The following is a 16,781-nucleotide window of genomic DNA, read 5'->3' as shown; positions in this document are numbered from 1 at the left end:
AGTTTTGGAACACTCTTTTTGTAGAATCTGCTAGCGTATATTTGGAGCGCTGTGAAGCCTATGCTGGGAAATGTAATGTCTCCACTTAAAAACTAGACAGAAGCATTCTCAGAAACTTCTGTGTGATGAGTGCATTCAACTCACAGACTTGAACGTTCCTTTTGATAGAACAGTTTTGAAACACTCTTTCTGCAGAATCTGCAAGTGTTCATTTCGAGCGATTTGAGGCCTATGCTGGAAAAGGAAATGCCTTCCAATAACAACTACACAGAAGCATTCTCAGAAACTTCTTTGTGATGAGTGCATTCAACTCACAGACTTGAACCTTCCTTTTGAAAGAGCAGTTTTGAAACATACTTTTTGTAGAATCTGCAAGTGGATATTTGGAGCGCTTTGAGGCCTATGCTGGGAAATGAAATATCTTCACCTAAAAACTAGACAGAAGCATTCTCAGAAACTTCTGTGTGATGAGTGCATTCAACTCACAGACCTGAACGTTCCTTTTGATAGAAGAGTTTTGAAACACTCTTTCTGCAGAATCTGCAAGTGTTTATTTGGAGCGCTCTGAGGCCTATGCTGGAAAAGGAAATGTCTTCAAATAACAACTAGACAGAAGCATTCTCAGAAACTTCTTTGTGATGAGTGCATTCAACTCACAGACTTGAACCTTCCTTTTCAAAGAGCGGTTTTGAAACTCTCTTTTTGTAGAATCTGCAAGTGGATATTTGGAGCGCTTTGAGGCCTATGCTGGGAAATGAAATATCTTCACCTAAAAACTAGACAGAAGCATTCTCAGAAACTTCTTTGTGACGAGTGCATTCAACTCACAGACTTGAACGTTTCTTTTGCAAGAGCAGTTTTGGAACACTCTTTTTGTAGAATCTGCTAGTGTATATTTGGAGCGCTGTGAGGCCTATGCTGGGAAATGAAATGTCTCCAATTAAAAACTAGACAGAAGCATTCTCAGAAACTTCTGTGTGATGAGTGCATTCAACTCACAGACTTGAACGTTCCTTTTGATAGAACAGTTTTGAAACACTCTTTCAGCAGAATCTGCAAGCGTTCATTTCGAGCGATTTGAGGCCTATGTTGGAAAAGGAAATGTCTTCAAATAACAACTACACAGAAGTATTCTCAGAAACTTCTTTGTGATGAGTGCATTCAACTCACAGACTTGAACCTTCCTTTTGAAAGAGCAGTTTTGAAACACACTTTTTTAGGATCTGCAAGTGGATATTTGGAGCGCTTTGAGGTCTATGCTGGGAAATGAAATATCTTCACCTAAAAACTAGACAGAAGCATTCTCAGAAACTTCTGTGTGATGAGTGCATTCAACTCACAGACTTGAACGTTCCTTTTGATAGAACAGTTTTGAAACACTCTTTCTGCAGAATCTGCAAGTGTTTATTTCGAGCGCTCTGAGGCCTATGCTGGAAAAGGAAGTGTCTTCAAATAACAAATACACAGAAGCATTCTCAGAAACTTCTTTGTGATGAGTGCATTCAACTCACAGACTTGAACCTTCCTTTTGATAGAACAGTTTTGAAACACACTTTTTGTAGAATCTGCAAGTAGGTATTTTGAGCGCTTTCAGGCCTATGCTGGGAAATGAAATATCTTCACCTAAAAACTAGACAGAAGCATTCTCAGAAACTTCTCTGTGATGAGTGCATTCAACTCACATACTTGAACATTCCTTTTGATAGAGCAGTTTGGAAACACTCCTTTTGTAATATCTGCAAGTGTTTATTTGGAGCGCTCTGAGGCCTAAGCTGGAAAAGGAAATACCTTCAAATAAAAACTAGACAGAAGCATTCTCAGAAACTACTTTGTGAGGAGTGCATTCTACTCGCAGAGTTGAACCTTCTTTTTGGTAGAAGAGTTTTCAAACTCTCTTTTTGTAGAATCTGCAAGTGCATATTTGGAGCTGTTGGAGGCCAAGGCTGGGAAAGGGAACATCCTCAGACAGAGACTAGACAGAAGCACTCCCAGAAACTTGTTTGTGACGAGTGCATTCAACTCACAGACTTGAACGTTTCTTTTGAAAGAGCAGTTTTGGAACACTCTTTTTGTAGAATCTGCTAGCGTATATTTGGAGCGCTGTGAAGCCTATGCTGGGAAATGTAATGTCTCCACTTAAAAACTAGACAGAAGCATTCTCAGAAACTTCTGTGTGATGAGTGCATTCAACTCACAGACTTGAACGTTCCTTTTGATAGAACAGTTTTGAAACACTCTTTCTGCAGAATCTGCAAGTGTTCATTTCGAGCGATTTGAGGCCTATGTTGGAAAAGGAAATGTCTTCAAATAACAACTACACAGAAGTATTCTCAGAAACTTCTTTGTGATGAGTGCATTCAACTCACAGACTTGAAACTTCCTTTTGAAAGAGCAGTTTTGAAACACACTTTTTGTAGAATCTGCAAGTGGATATTTGGAGCGCTTTGAGGTCTATGCTGGGAAATGAAATATCTTCACCTAAAAACTAGACAGAAGCATTCTCAGAAACTTCTGTGTGATGAGTGCATTCAACTCACAGACTTGAACGTTCCTTTTGATAGAACAGTTTTGAAACACTCTTTCTGCAGAATCTGCAAGTGTTTATTTCGAGCGCTTTGAGGCCTATGCTGGAAAAGGAAGTGTCTTCAAATAACAACTACACAGAAGCATTCTCAGAAACTTCTTTGTGATGAGTGCATTCAACTCACAGACTTGAACCTTTCTTTTGATAGAACAGTTTTGAAACACACTTTTTGTAGAATCTGCAAGTAGGTATTTGGAGCGCTTTCAGGCCTATGCTGGGAAATGAAATATCTTCACCTAAAAACTAGACAGAAGCATTCTCAGAAACTTCTCTGTGATGAGTGCATTCAACTCACATACTTGAACATTCCTTTTGATAGAGCAGTTTGGAAACACTCCTTTTGTAAAATCTGCAAGTGTTTATTTGGAGCGCTCTGAGGCCTAAGCTGGAAAAGGAAATATCTTCAAATAAAAACTAGACAGAAGCATTCTCAGAAACTTCTTTGTGAGGAGTGCATTCTACTCGCAGAGTTGAACCTTCTTTTTGGTAGAAGAGTTTTCTAACTCTCTTTTTGTAGAATCTGCAAGTGCATATTTGGAGCTGTTGGAGGAAAATGCTGGGAAAGGGAACATCCTCAGACAGAGACTAGACAGAAGCACTCCCAGAAACTTGTTTGTGACGAGTGCATTCAACTCACAGACTTGAACGTTTCTTTTGAAAGAGCAGTTTTGGAACACTATTTTTGTAGAATCTGCTAGCGTATATTTGGAGCGCTGTGAAGCCTATGCTGGGAAATGTAATGTCTCCACTTAAAAACTAGACAGAAGCATTCTCAGAAACTTCTGTGTGATGAGTGCATTCAACTCACAGACTTGAACGTTCCTTTTGATAGAACAGTTTTGAAACACTCTTTCTGCAGAATCTGCAAGTGTTCATTTCGAGCGATTTGAGGCCTATGCTGGAAAAGGAAATGCCTTCCAATAACAACTACACAGAAGCATTCTCAGAAACTTCTTTGTGATGAGTGCATTCAACTCACAGACTTGAACCTTCCTTTTGAAAGAGCAGTTTTGAAACATACTTTTTGTAGAATCTGCAAGTGGATATTTGGAGCGCTTTGAGGCCTATGCTGGGAAATGAAATATCTTCACCTAAAAACTAGACAGAAGCATTCTCAGAAACTTCTCTGTGATGAGTGCATTCAACTCACATACTTGAACATTCCTTTTGATAGAGCAGTTTGGAAACACTCCTTTTGTAATATCTGCAAGTGTTTATTTGGAGCGCTCTGAGGCCTAAGCTGGAAAAGGAAATACCTTCAAATAAAAACTAGACAGAAGCATTCTCAGAAACTACTTTGTGAGGAGTGCATTCTACTCGCAGAGTTGAACCTTCTTTTTGGTAGAAGAGTTTTCAAACTCTCTTTTTGTAGAATCTGCAAGTGCATATTTGGAGCTGTTGGAGGCCAAGGCTGGGAAAGGGAACATCCTCAGACAGAGACTAGACAGAAGCACTCCCAGAAACTTGTTTGTGACGAGTGCATTCAACTCACAGACTTGAACGTTTCTTTTGAAAGAGCAGTTTTGGAACACTCTTTTTGTAGAATCTGCTAGCGTATATTTGGAGCGCTGTGAAGCCTATGCTGGGAAATGTAATGTCTCCACTTAAAAACTAGACAGAAGCATTCTCAGAAACTTCTGTGTGATGAGTGCATTCAACTCACAGACTTGAACGTTCCTTTTGATAGAACAGTTTTGAAACACTCTTTCTGCAGAATCTGCAAGTGTTCATTTCGAGCGATTTGAGGCCTATGTTGGAAAAGGAAATGTCTTCAAATAACAACTACACAGAAGTATTCTCAGAAACTTCTTTGTGATGAGTGCATTCAACTCACAGACTTGAAACTTCCTTTTGAAAGAGCAGTTTTGAAACACACTTTTTGTAGAATCTGCAAGTGGATATTTGGAGCGCTTTGAGGTCTATGCTGGGAAATGAAATATCTTCACCTAAAAACTAGACAGAAGCATTCTCAGAAACTTCTGTGTGATGAGTGCATTCAACTCACAGACTTGAACGTTCCTTTTGATAGAACAGTTTTGAAACACTCTTTCTGCAGAATCTGCAAGTGTTTATTTCGAGCGCTTTGAGGCCTATGCTGGAAAAGGAAGTGTCTTCAAATAACAACTACACAGAAGCATTCTCAGAAACTTCTTTGTGATGAGTGCATTCAACTCACAGACTTGAACCTTTCTTTTGATAGAACAGTTTTGAAACACACTTTTTGTAGAATCTGCAAGTAGGTATTTGGAGCGCTTTCAGGCCTATGCTGGGAAATGAAATATCTTCACCTAAAAACTAGACAGAAGCATTCTCAGAAACTTCTCTGTGATGAGTGCATTCAACTCACATACTTGAACATTCCTTTTGATAGAGCAGTTTGGAAACACTCCTTTTGTAAAATCTGCAAGTGTTTATTTGGAGCGCTCTGAGGCCTAAGCTGGAAAAGGAAATATCTTCAAATAAAAACTAGACAGAAGCATTCTCAGAAACTTCTTTGTGAGGAGTGCATTCTACTCGCAGAGTTGAACCTTCTTTTTGGTAGAAGAGTTTTCTAACTCTCTTTTTGTAGAATCTGCAAGTGCATATTTGGAGCTGTTGGAGGAAAATGCTGGGAAAGGGAACATCCTCAGACAGAGACTAGACAGAAGCACTCCCAGAAACTTGTTTGTGACGAGTGCATTCAACTCACAGACTTGAACGTTTCTTTTGAAAGAGCAGTTTTGGAACACTATTTTTGTAGAATCTGCTAGCGTATATTTGGAGCGCTGTGAAGCCTATGCTGGGAAATGTAATGTCTCCACTTAAAAACTAGACAGAAGCATTCTCAGAAACTTCTGTGTGATGAGTGCATTCAACTCACAGACTTGAACGTTCCTTTTGATAGAACAGTTTTGAAACACTCTTTCTGCAGAATCTGCAAGTGTTCATTTCGAGCGATTTGAGGCCTATGCTGGAAAAGGAAATGCCTTCCAATAACAACTACACAGAAGCATTCTCAGAAACTTCTTTGTGATGAGTGCATTCAACTCACAGACTTGAACCTTCCTTTTGAAAGAGCAGTTTTGAAACATACTTTTTGTAGAATCTGCAAGTGGATATTTGGAGCGCTTTGAGGCCTATGCTGGGAAATGAAATATCTTCACCTAAAAACTAGACAGAAGCATTCTCAGAAACTTCTGTGTGATGAGTGCATTCAACTCACAGACCTGAACGTTCCTTTTGATAGAAGAGTTTTGAAACACTCTTTCTGCAGAATCTGCAAGTGTTTATTTGGAGCGCTCTGAGGCCTATGCTGGAAAAGGAAATGTCTTCAAATAACAACTAGACAGAAGCATTCTCAGAAACTTCTTTGTGATGAGTGCATTCAACTCACAGACTTGAACCTTCCTTTTCAAAGAGCGGTTTTGAAACTCTCTTTTTGTAGAATCTGCAAGTGGATATTAGGAGCGCTTTGAGGCCTATGCTGGGAAATGAAATATCTTCACCTAAAAACTAGACAAAAGCATTCTCAGAAACTTCTTTGTGACGAGTGCATTCAACTCACAGACTTGAACGTTTCTTTTGCAAGAGCAGTTTTGGAACACTCTTTTTGTAGAATCTGCTAGTGTATATTTGGAGCGCTGTGTGGCCTATGCTGGGAAATGAAATGTCTCCAATTAAAAACTAGACAGAAGCATTCTCAGAAACTTCTGTGTGATGAGTGCATTCAACTCACAGACTTGAACGTTCCTTTTGATAGAACAGTTTTGAAACACTCTTTCAGCAGAATCTGCAAGCGTTCATTTCGAGCGATTTGAGGCCTATGTTGGAAAAGGAAATGTCTTCAAATAACAACTACACAGAAGTATTCTCAGAAACTTCTTTGTGATGAGTGCATTCAACTCACAGACTTGAACCTTCCTTTTGAAAGAGCAGTTTTGAAACACACTTTTTTAGGATCTGCAAGTGGATATTTGGAGCGCTTTGAGGTCTATGCTGGGAAATGAAATATCTTCACCTAAAAACTAGACAGAAGCATTCTCAGAAACTTCTGTGTGATGAGTGCATTCAACTCACAGACTTGAACGTTCCTTTTGATAGAACAGTTTTGAAACACTCTTTCTGCAGAATCTGCAAGTGTTTATTTCGAGCGCTCTGAGGCCTATGCTGGAAAAGGAAGTGTCTTCAAATAACAACTACACAGAAGCATTCTCAGAAACTTCTTTGTGATGAGTGCATTCAACTCACAGACTTGAACCTTCCTTTTGATAGAACAGTTTTGAAACACACTTTTTGTAGAATCTGCAAGTAGGTATTTTGAGCGCTTTCAGGCCTATGCTGGGAAATGAAATATCTTCACCTAAAAACTAGACAGAAGCATTCTCAGAAACTTCTCTGTGATGAGTGCATTCAACTCACATACTTGAACATTCCTTTTGATAGAGCAGTTTGGAAACACTCCTTTTGTAATATCTGCAAGTGTTTATTTGGAGCGCTCTGAGGCCTAAGCTGGAAAAGGAAATACCTTCAAATAAAAACTAGACAGAAGCATTCTCAGAAACTACTTTGTGAGGAGTGCATTCTACTCGCAGAGTTGAACCTTCTTTTTGGTAGAAGAGTTTTCAAACTCTCTTTTTGTAGAATCTGCAAGTGCATATTTGGAGCTGTTGGAGGCCAAGGCTGGGAAAGGGAACATCCTCAGACAGAGACTAGACAGAAGCACTCCCAGAAACTTGTTTGTGACGAGTGCATTCAACTCACAGACTTGAACGTTTCTTTTGAAAGAGCAGTTTTGGAACACTCTTTTTGTAGAATCTGCTAGCGTATATTTGGAGCGCTGTGAAGCCTATGCTGGGAAATGTAATGTCTCCACTTAAAAACTAGACAGAAGCATTCTCAGAAACTTCTGTGTGATGAGTGCATTCAACTCACAGACTTGAACGTTCCTTTTGATAGAACAGTTTTGAAACACTCTTTCTGCAGAATCTGCAAGTGTTCATTTCGAGCGATTTGAGGCCTATGTTGGAAAAGGAAATGTCTTCAAATAACAACTACACAGAAGTATTCTCAGAAACTTCTTTGTGATGAGTGCATTCAACTCACAGACTTGAAACTTCCTTTTGAAAGAGCAGTTTTGAAACACACTTTTTGTAGAATCTGCAAGTGGATATTTGGAGCGCTTTGAGGTCTATGCTGGGAAATGAAATATCTTCACCTAAAAACTAGACAGAAGCATTCTCAGAAACTTCTGTGTGATGAGTGCATTCAACTCACAGACTTGAACGTTCCTTTTGATAGAACAGTTTTGAAACACTCTTTCTGCAGAATCTGCAAGTGTTTATTTCGAGCGCTTTGAGGCCTATGCTGGAAAAGGAAGTGTCTTCAAATAACAACTACACAGAAGCATTCTCAGAAACTTCTTTGTGATGAGTGCATTCAACTCACAGACTTGAACCTTTCTTTTGATAGAACAGTTTTGAAACACACTTTTTGTAGAATCTGCAAGTAGGTATTTGGAGCGCTTTCAGGCCTATGCTGGGAAATGAAATATCTTCACCTAAAAACTAGACAGAAGCATTCTCAGAAACTTCTCTGTGATGAGTGCATTCAACTCACATACTTGAACATTCCTTTTGATAGAGCAGTTTGGAAACACTCCTTTTGTAAAATCTGCAAGTGTTTATTTGGAGCGCTCTGAGGCCTAAGCTGGAAAAGGAAATATCTTCAAATAAAAACTAGACAGAAGCATTCTCAGAAACTTCTTTGTGAGGAGTGCATTCTACTCGCAGAGTTGAACCTTCTTTTTGGTAGAAGAGTTTTCTAACTCTCTTTTTGTAGAATCTGCAAGTGCATATTTGGAGCTGTTGGAGGAAAATGCTGGGAAAGGGAACATCCTCAGACAGAGACTAGACAGAAGCACTCCCAGAAACTTGTTTGTGACGAGTGCATTCAACTCACAGACTTGAACGTTTCTTTTGAAAGAGCAGTTTTGGAACACTATTTTTGTAGAATCTGCTAGCGTATATTTGGAGCGCTGTGAAGCCTATGCTGGGAAATGTAATGTCTCCACTTAAAAACTAGACAGAAGCATTCTCAGAAACTTCTGTGTGATGAGTGCATTCAACTCACAGACTTGAACGTTCCTTTTGATAGAACAGTTTTGAAACACTCTTTCTGCAGAATCTGCAAGTGTTCATTTCGAGCGATTTGAGGCCTATGCTGGAAAAGGAAATGCCTTCCAATAACAACTACACAGAAGCATTCTCAGAAACTTCTTTGTGATGAGTGCATTCAACTCACAGACTTGAACCTTCCTTTTGAAAGAGCAGTTTTGAAACATACTTTTTGTAGAATCTGCAAGTGGATATTTGGAGCGCTTTGAGGCCTATGCTGGGAAATGAAATATCTTCACCTAAAAACTAGACAGAAGCATTCTCAGAAACTTCTCTGTGATGAGTGCATTCAACTCACATACTTGAACATTCCTTTTGATAGAGCAGTTTGGAAACACTCCTTTTGTAATATCTGCAAGTGTTTATTTGGAGCGCTCTGAGGCCTAAGCTGGAAAAGGAAATACCTTCAAATAAAAACTAGACAGAAGCATTCTCAGAAACTACTTTGTGAGGAGTGCATTCTACTCGCAGAGTTGAACCTTCTTTTTGGTAGAAGAGTTTTCAAACTCTCTTTTTGTAGAATCTGCAAGTGCATATTTGGAGCTGTTGGAGGCCAAGGCTGGGAAAGGGAACATCCTCAGACAGAGACTAGACAGAAGCACTCCCAGAAACTTGTTTGTGACGAGTGCATTCAACTCACAGACTTGAACGTTTCTTTTGAAAGAGCAGTTTTGGAACACTCTTTTTGTAGAATCTGCTAGCGTATATTTGGAGCGCTGTGAAGCCTATGCTGGGAAATGTAATGTCTCCACTTAAAAACTAGACAGAAGCATTCTCAGAAACTTCTGTGTGATGAGTGCATTCAACTCACAGACTTGAACGTTCCTTTTGATAGAACAGTTTTGAAACACTCTTTCTGCAGAATCTGCAAGTGTTCATTTCGAGCGATTTGAGGCCTATGTTGGAAAAGGAAATGTCTTCAAATAACAACTACACAGAAGTATTCTCAGAAACTTCTTTGTGATGAGTGCATTCAACTCACAGACTTGAAACTTCCTTTTGAAAGAGCAGTTTTGAAACACACTTTTTGTAGAATCTGCAAGTGGATATTTGGAGCGCTTTGAGGTCTATGCTGGGAAATGAAATATCTTCACCTAAAAACTAGACAGAAGCATTCTCAGAAACTTCTGTGTGATGAGTGCATTCAACTCACAGACTTGAACGTTCCTTTTGATAGAACAGTTTTGAAACACTCTTTCTGCAGAATCTGCAAGTGTTTATTTCGAGCGCTTTGAGGCCTATGCTGGAAAAGGAAGTGTCTTCAAATAACAACTACACAGAAGCATTCTCAGAAACTTCTTTGTGATGAGTGCATTCAACTCACAGACTTGAACCTTTCTTTTGATAGAACAGTTTTGAAACACACTTTTTGTAGAATCTGCAAGTAGGTATTTGGAGCGCTTTCAGGCCTATGCTGGGAAATGAAATATCTTCACCTAAAAACTAGACAGAAGCATTCTCAGAAACTTCTCTGTGATGAGTGCATTCAACTCACATACTTGAACATTCCTTTTGATAGAGCAGTTTGGAAACACTCCTTTTGTAAAATCTGCAAGTGTTTATTTGGAGCGCTCTGAGGCCTAAGCTGGAAAAGGAAATATCTTCAAATAAAAACTAGACAGAAGCATTCTCAGAAACTTCTTTGTGAGGAGTGCATTCTACTCGCAGAGTTGAACCTTCTTTTTGGTAGAAGAGTTTTCTAACTCTCTTTTTGTAGAATCTGCAAGTGCATATTTGGAGCTGTTGGAGGAAAATGCTGGGAAAGGGAACATCCTCAGACAGAGACTAGACAGAAGCACTCCCAGAAACTTGTTTGTGACGAGTGCATTCAACTCACAGACTTGAACGTTTCTTTTGAAAGAGCAGTTTTGGAACACTATTTTTGTAGAATCTGCTAGCGTATATTTGGAGCGCTGTGAAGCCTATGCTGGGAAATGTAATGTCTCCACTTAAAAACTAGACAGAAGCATTCTCAGAAACTTCTGTGTGATGAGTGCATTCAACTCACAGACTTGAACGTTCCTTTTGATAGAACAGTTTTGAAACACTCTTTCTGCAGAATCTGCAAGTGTTCATTTCGAGCGATTTGAGGCCTATGCTGGAAAAGGAAATGCCTTCCAATAACAACTACACAGAAGCATTCTCAGAAACTTCTTTGTGATGAGTGCATTCAACTCACAGACTTGAACCTTCCTTTTGAAAGAGCAGTTTTGAAACATACTTTTTGTAGAATCTGCAAGTGGATATTTGGAGCGCTTTGAGGCCTATGCTGGGAAATGAAATATCTTCACCTAAAAACTAGACAGAAGCATTCTCAGAAACTTCTGTGTGATGAGTGCATTCAACTCACAGACCTGAACGTTCCTTTTGATAGAAGAGTTTTGAAACACTCTTTCTGCAGAATCTGCAAGTGTTTATTTGGAGCGCTCTGAGGCCTATGCTGGAAAAGGAAATGTCTTCAAATAACAACTAGACAGAAGCATTCTCAGAAACTTCTTTGTGATGAGTGCATTCAACTCACAGACTTGAACCTTCCTTTTCAAAGAGCGGTTTTGAAACTCTCTTTTTGTAGAATCTGCAAGTGGATATTAGGAGCGCTTTGAGGCCTATGCTGGGAAATGAAATATCTTCACCTAAAAACTAGACAAAAGCATTCTCAGAAACTTCTTTGTGACGAGTGCATTCAACTCACAGACTTGAACGTTTCTTTTGCAAGAGCAGTTTTGGAACACTCTTTTTGTAGAATCTGCTAGTGTATATTTGGAGCGCTGTGTGGCCTATGCTGGGAAATGAAATGTCTCCAATTAAAAACTAGACAGAAGCATTCTCAGAAACTTCTGTGTGATGAGTGCATTCAACTCACAGACTTGAACGTTCCTTTTGATAGAACAGTTTTGAAACACTCTTTCAGCAGAATCTGCAAGCGTTCATTTCGAGCGATTTGAGGCCTATGTTGGAAAAGGAAATGTCTTCAAATAACAACTACACAGAAGTATTCTCAGAAACTTCTTTGTGATGAGTGCATTCAACTCACAGACTTGAACCTTCCTTTTGAAAGAGCAGTTTTGAAACACACTTTTTTAGGATCTGCAAGTGGATATTTGGAGCGCTTTGAGGTCTATGCTGGGAAATGAAATATCTTCACCTAAAAACTAGACAGAAGCATTCTCAGAAACTTCTGTGTGATGAGTGCATTCAACTCACAGACTTGAACGTTCCTTTTGATAGAACAGTTTTGAAACACTCTTTCTGCAGAATCTGCAAGTGTTTATTTCGAGCGCTCTGAGGCCTATGCTGGAAAAGGAAGTGTCTTCAAATAACAACTACACAGAAGCATTCTCAGAAACTTCTTTGTGATGAGTGCATTCAACTCACAGACTTGAACCTTCCTTTTGATAGAACAGTTTTGAAACACACTTTTTGTAGAATCTGCAAGTAGGTATTTTGAGCGCTTTCAGGCCTATGCTGGGAAATGAAATATCTTCACCTAAAAACTAGACAGAAGCATTCTCAGAAACTTCTCTGTGATGAGTGCATTCAACTCACATACTTGAACATTCCTTTTGATAGAGCAGTTTGGAAACACTCCTTTTGTAATATCTGCAAGTGTTTATTTGGAGCGCTCTGAGGCCTAAGCTGGAAAAGGAAATACCTTCAAATAAAAACTAGACAGAAGCATTCTCAGAAACTACTTTGTGAGGAGTGCATTCTACTCGCAGAGTTGAACCTTCTTTTTGGTAGAAGAGTTTTCAAACTCTCTTTTTGTAGAATCTGCAAGTGCATATTTGGAGCTGTTGGAGGCCAAGGCTGGGAAAGGGAACATCCTCAGACAGAGACTAGACAGAAGCACTCCCAGAAACTTGTTTGTGACGAGTGCATTCAACTCACAGACTTGAACGTTTCTTTTGAAAGAGCAGTTTTGGAACACTCTTTTTGTAGAATCTGCTAGCGTATATTTGGAGCGCTGTGAAGCCTATGCTGGGAAATGTAATGTCTCCACTTAAAAACTAGACAGAAGCATTCTCAGAAACTTCTGTGTGATGAGTGCATTCAACTCACAGACTTGAACGTTCCTTTTGATAGAACAGTTTTGAAACACTCTTTCTGCAGAATCTGCAAGTGTTCATTTCGAGCGATTTGAGGCCTATGTTGGAAAAGGAAATGTCTTCAAATAACAACTACACAGAAGTATTCTCAGAAACTTCTTTGTGATGAGTGCATTCAACTCACAGACTTGAAACTTCCTTTTGAAAGAGCAGTTTTGAAACACACTTTTTGTAGAATCTGCAAGTGGATATTTGGAGCGCTTTGAGGTCTATGCTGGGAAATGAAATATCTTCACCTAAAAACTAGACAGAAGCATTCTCAGAAACTTCTGTGTGATGAGTGCATTCAACTCACAGACTTGAACGTTCCTTTTGATAGAACAGTTTTGAAACACTCTTTCTGCAGAATCTGCAAGTGTTTATTTCGAGCGCTTTGAGGCCTATGCTGGAAAAGGAAGTGTCTTCAAATAACAACTACACAGAAGCATTCTCAGAAACTTCTTTGTGATGAGTGCATTCAACTCACAGACTTGAACCTTTCTTTTGATAGAACAGTTTTGAAACACACTTTTTGTAGAATCTGCAAGTAGGTATTTGGAGCGCTTTCAGGCCTATGCTGGGAAATGAAATATCTTCACCTAAAAACTAGACAGAAGCATTCTCAGAAACTTCTCTGTGATGAGTGCATTCAACTCACATACTTGAACATTCCTTTTGATAGAGCAGTTTGGAAACACTCCTTTTGTAAAATCTGCAAGTGTTTATTTGGAGCGCTCTGAGGCCTAAGCTGGAAAAGGAAATATCTTCAAATAAAAACTAGACAGAAGCATTCTCAGAAACTTCTTTGTGAGGAGTGCATTCTACTCGCAGAGTTGAACCTTCTTTTTGGTAGAAGAGTTTTCTAACTCTCTTTTTGTAGAATCTGCAAGTGCATATTTGGAGCTGTTGGAGGAAAATGCTGGGAAAGGGAACATCCTCAGACAGAGACTAGACAGAAGCACTCCCAGAAACTTGTTTGTGACGAGTGCATTCAACTCACAGACTTGAACGTTTCTTTTGAAAGAGCAGTTTTGGAACACTATTTTTGTAGAATCTGCTAGCGTATATTTGGAGCGCTGTGAAGCCTATGCTGGGAAATGTAATGTCTCCACTTAAAAACTAGACAGAAGCATTCTCAGAAACTTCTGTGTGATGAGTGCATTCAACTCACAGACTTGAACGTTCCTTTTGATAGAACAGTTTTGAAACACTCTTTCTGCAGAATCTGCAAGTGTTCATTTCGAGCGATTTGAGGCCTATGCTGGAAAAGGAAATGCCTTCCAATAACAACTACACAGAAGCATTCTCAGAAACTTCTTTGTGATGAGTGCATTCAACTCACAGACTTGAACCTTCCTTTTGAAAGAGCAGTTTTGAAACATACTTTTTGTAGAATCTGCAAGTGGATATTTGGAGCGCTTTGAGGCCTATGCTGGGAAATGAAATATCTTCACCTAAAAACTAGACAGAAGCATTCTCAGAAACTTCTGTGTGATGAGTGCATTCAACTCACAGACCTGAACGTTCCTTTTGATAGAAGAGTTTTGAAACACTCTTTCTGCAGAATCTGCAAGTGTTTATTTGGAGCGCTCTGAGGCCTATGCTGGAAAAGGAAATGTCTTCAAATAACAACTAGACAGAAGCATTCTCAGAAACTTCTTTGTGATGAGTGCATTCAACTCACAGACTTGAACCTTCCTTTTCAAAGAGCGGTTTTGAAACTCTCTTTTTGTAGAATCTGCAAGTGGATATTAGGAGCGCTTTGAGGCCTATGCTGGGAAATGAAATATCTTCACCTAAAAACTAGACAAAAGCATTCTCAGAAACTTCTTTGTGACGAGTGCATTCAACTCACAGACTTGAACGTTTCTTTTGCAAGAGCAGTTTTGGAACACTCTTTTTGTAGAATCTGCTAGTGTATATTTGGAGCGCTGTGAGGCCTATGCTGGGAAATGAAATGTCTCCAATTAAAAACTAGACAGAAGCATTCTCAGAAACTTCTGTGTGATGAGTACATTCAACTCACAGACTTGAACGTTCCTTTTGATAGAACAGTTTTGAAACACTCTTTCAGCAGAATCTGCAAGCGTTCATTTCGAGCGATTTGAGGCCTATGTTGGAAAAGGAAATGTCTTCAAATAACAACTACACAGAAGTATTCTCAGAAACTTCTTTGTGATGAGTGCATTCAACTCACAGACTTGAACCTTCCTTTTGAAAGAGCAGTTTTGAAACACACTTTTTTAGGATCTGCAAGTGGATATTTGGAGCGCTTTGAGGTCTATGCTGGGAAATGAAATATCTTCACCTAAAAACTAGACAGAAGCATTCTCAGAAACTTCTGTGTGATGAGTGCATTCAACTCACAGACTTGAACGTTCCTTTTGATAGAACAGTTTTGAAACACTCTTTCTGCAGAATCTGCAAGTGTTTATTTCGAGCGCTCTGAGGCCTATGCTGGAAAAGGAAGTGTCTTCAAATAACAACTACACAGAAGCATTCTCAGAAACTTCTTTGTGATGAGTGCATTCAACTCACAGACTTGAACCTTCCTTTTGATAGAACAGTTTTGAAACACACTTTTTGTAGAATCTGCAAGTAGGTATTGTGAGCGCTTTCAGGCCTATGCTGGGAAATGAAATATCTTCACCTAAAAACTAGACAGAAGCATTCTCAGAAACTTCTCTGTGATGAGTGCATTCAACTCACATACTTGAACATTCCTTTTGATAGAGCAGTTTGGAAACACTCCTTTTGTAATATCTGCAAGTGTTTATTTGGAGCGCTCTGAGGCCTAAGCTGGAAAAGGAAATACCTTCAAATAAAAACTAGACAAAAGCATTCTCAGAAACTACTTTGTGAGGAGTGCATTCTACTCGCAGAGTTGAACCTTCTTTTTGGTAGAAGAGTTTTCAAACTCTCTTTTTGTAGAATCTGCAAGTGCATATTTGGAGCTGTTGGAGGCCAAGGCTGGGAAAGGGAACATCCTCAGACAGAGACTAGACAGAAGCACTCCCAGAAACTTGTTTGTGACGAGTGCATTCAACTCACAGACTTGAACGTTTCTTTTGAAACAGCAGTTTTGGAACACTCTTTTTGTAGAATCTGCTAGCGTATATTTGGAGCGCTGTGAAGCCTATGCTGGGAAATGTAATGTCTCCACTTAAAAACTAGACAGAAGCATTCTCAGAAACTTCTGTGTGATGAGTGCATTCAACTCACAGACTTGAACGTTCCTTTTGATAGAACAGTTTTGAAACACTCTTTCTGCAGAATCTGCAAGTGTTCATTTCGAGCGATTTGAGGCCTATGTTGGAAAAGGAAATGTCTTCAAATAACAACTACACAGAAGTATTCTCAGAAACTTCTTTGTGATGAGTGCATTCAACTCACAGACTTGAAACTTCCTTTTGAAAGAGCAGTTTTGAAACACACTTTTTGTAGAATCTGCAAGTGGATATTTGGAGCGCTTTGAGGTCTATGCTGGGAAATGAAATATCTTCACCTAAAAACTAGACAGAAGCATTCTCAGAAACTTCTGTGTGATGAGTGCATTCAACTCACAGACTTGAACGTTCCTTTTGATAGAACAGTTTTGAAACACTCTTTCAGCAGAATCTGCAAGCGTTCATTTCGAGCGATTTGAGGCCTATGTTGGAAAAGGAAATGTCTTCAAATAACAACTACACAGAAGTATTCTCAGAAACTTCTTTGTGATGAGTGCATTCAACTCACAGACTTGAACCTTCCTTTTGAAAGAGCAGTTTTGAAACACACTTTTTTAGGATCTGCAAGTGGATATTTGGAGCGCTTTGAGGTCTATGCTGGGAAATGAAATATCTTCACCTAAAAACTAGACAGAAGCATTCTCAGAAACTTCTGTGTGATGAGTGCATTCAACTCACAGACTTGAACGTTCCTTTTGATAGAACAGTTTTGAAACACTCTTTCTGCAGAATC

This window comes from Pongo abelii, chromosome 18, assembly GCF_028885655.2.
Source record: "Pongo abelii isolate AG06213 chromosome 18, NHGRI_mPonAbe1-v2.0_pri, whole genome shotgun sequence".
NCBI lineage: Eukaryota > Metazoa > Chordata > Mammalia > Primates > Hominidae > Pongo > Pongo abelii.
This window is presented reverse-complemented; position numbering follows the sequence as displayed.